The sequence below is a fragment of the Nanorana parkeri genome, unplaced genomic scaffold (genome assembly GCF_000935625.1).
Source record: "Nanorana parkeri isolate BGI_ZX_2015 unplaced genomic scaffold, ASM93562v1 scaffold757, whole genome shotgun sequence".
NCBI classification, from domain to species: Eukaryota; Metazoa; Chordata; class Amphibia; order Anura; family Dicroglossidae; genus Nanorana; species Nanorana parkeri.
Genome location: NW_017307025.1, coordinates 350,611 through 353,335, shown reverse-complemented (window position 1 = coordinate 353,335; position 2,725 = coordinate 350,611). Strand labels below are relative to the sequence as shown.

Below are 2,725 nucleotides of genomic sequence, written 5' to 3'. Positions count from 1 at the left end.
TATATTCGTCTCATAATACCATTAAAGTGCAAAAAACATGAAATTAGCATTTTACCTACTAAAGCATGATGCTTTCTTTCTGCTAACTTTTTTTTAGACGATCTATATCTACATTAGCTTTTTTCATCTTAATAGTCTGTGGTTTATTCAGTATTTGCAATGTGACCACAACATAGGTGTATAGCAGTGTTCCGGAATAGGGTGCTCACTGTAATGCATGACACATTGTAATAGCTGTCCTTTGTGTGTGTTTGTTCTTTTATTTGTAAATTGATGCTCAATGCACTTTCATGGTTCCCTTACATTTTCACAACATTATTTAGGTAGGTTTTTTTATGTCTAGGTATCGCGTTGTTGTTTCACAAATTAATATGTAGTTAATGCCTGAATTAAAAAATTATGTTTTTTGAAAGCTTTCATCTTAAGAAACATAAATTTGCCAATAAGGGTATTTCTTGCACTCCAAATGTTGTGCGTTGATAGATGCTTTCTGTTTAAAGCTTATACAAGAGGTAATCTCACAAATCCTACATTGAAAAGTAGAGCACTTGCTGTACATAAAGGACTTTGTGGCTCAGTAGGATGGCCTCTAGGTTCCAATCCAGCATGCATTAATGCATAATAATTCTTTCTTAAAAGTATCAAAACAGAAAATCAAACAAAGGATCTTTACTATTTTCGGGCTAAGACTGAAGTATGTTTAATTTTCAACACGATTTAATTGACTCATAAAGCAAGAAAACTGTTGGTATGGTTATGTAACTAATGTCAACATTGCTTCATCTGAAAAATATGTGAAATGTGATCAAACTGTTTCAGTTTGGGTTGTAAATTTGTAATGCTTTATTACTTTCATTTAGCGCCATGATACTGTACTGCATACCTGGCTAACGGCTCAATTGGAACAAAGAGTTCCACCATGAATTACTCTCCAGGCTTTAAAAAGAACTGGCTTAAGCTCAAAACATTGCCATTATGCTAAAATAATTTTTATGCTGCTTTTTTAATATAAGATTAAAAGAGCTGTTTTTTTATGATAATTTGAAAGTCCTGGGTGCAGGAAACACAATGGCTGGAATTTATCAAAACTGAAGCAGACAAATTCTGGAGCAATTGCCCATGGCAACCAATCAGCTTCTCTCTTCCGTTTGTTCAGTTAAGATATTAAATCGAAAGAGAGAAGCTAATTGGTTGCAATGCACAGCTATTCCAGATTTTGTCTGGTCCAGTTTTGATAAATTCCCATTAATTCATTTTTTTCTAAACATTACTTTGGATACCATGTGGATTATAATGGGTTAGGAACCATTGCTCAGGGCATTTTAAAGGTGTGTGCATGCACTCTGAATATTCTTCATGTCACTATTAGAGACTGAAGCCATTCTATTAAGCAAAAACTAAAATATTTTGGGCACCAGTTTCATGAAAAATGCATTGCTTGAATTTGTAGCAAACAGCAAACCTATACATTACTTTACAACTCTATTTTGTCACAAGCTTCACCATTAATAAAAAAGCCTACATTTTATTATTTAAAAGCAGTTTTTAACATGTACCAATGTACACCAGTGACTTGCTGGACCAGAAGCAGGCACCTCAGTTTCCACAGGACCCTGAAAACCCAGATGACTTTTCTTTTCGGACAGCAGAGTGACTGCTTTTATGTGGGCTTTGCTTAGTGTAGGTGGGTTCAGTTTGAGTGTTTGATTGACAACTGTATCCAAATGATAATGATGGTAGGAGGTAGATTTCCAAAAGTGGACCGTGAACCCGGAGGCCCTGTAGATTTTAATGACAACCAATAATTTGCCTATAATGGTGGTGGGCGTAACATGGATGACTTTGGACTGTTAAACCACAAGGCCTAATGAATTGTAAAGGGCCCTGTAGCACAAGGAGATACCTGTTAGTATAGGGATAAATGTGTTCCAGTAGCAAGAAGGGAAGTATCTTTAGACACTGTGGGCTAAGGACTAGTAGTGGTTTTCCCTGACTTTGGACTAGATCCAAAGATTTAGACTGAGTCTAAAGTCAGGCAATGCTTAGGAAAAATAGTCACACACAATGGACTACAACCAAACCCTAACAAGAACAGCGCTCTTCAGAACTGGCCTCCACATGACACCATTATCAAAGAAAGAGCGTTCTTTGTAATAGTATGATGTATCTTACAGATGTTTTTCAAGGACTATGTATTACAAGATATTCCCATGTGGGTCTTTTCTATAGCACAAATGTGTTGCCTAAGGTCTCACACAGAAGAAATCCTTTTTGTCCGTAAGTCTTACCAAAATCCAGTCCTGGCTTTTTTAGACTTTTCCTTGGCTAGCGAATGCAACCGCTGCCAGATTATGGGGTGCACCTAGGAACTGTTGCCAAGTTGTTGCTGCTGTTAAAAGTTGCAAGGAGGAATTCTGAAACCAAATAAGACAGGCTCAGTTTAAAGACATTAGGTATTTAACTAGTTGATATCATTATATTAACCCCTTCGTGACGGGAGACGTACAGTGTACGTCTTGTCACTTTGTGCCTATATGACTGGCCACGTACACTGTACGTGACGAGTTATATCAGGCTTTGTAATGCCGGTATTTGCTGATTCTCAGCATTTAACAGTCATTCATTAATGTCTCAGTATTGAGGCATTAATTAATGAAATAATTAAGCTTTTTGTAAAAGCTTCTTCCTTTCATTAATGAAAGAATGAAGCCGTTACATGCAAATA

The 2,725-nt window shown here is 36.4% G+C and overlaps 1 protein-coding gene across 1 annotated transcript in view; it reads left to right on the top strand.

The window, feature by feature from the left end:
• VAV1 (vav guanine nucleotide exchange factor 1) overlaps positions 1 to 2,725 on the top strand; it is a 59,898-nt gene that overhangs the window by 26,212 nt on the left and 30,961 nt on the right. The window lies entirely within an intron of this gene.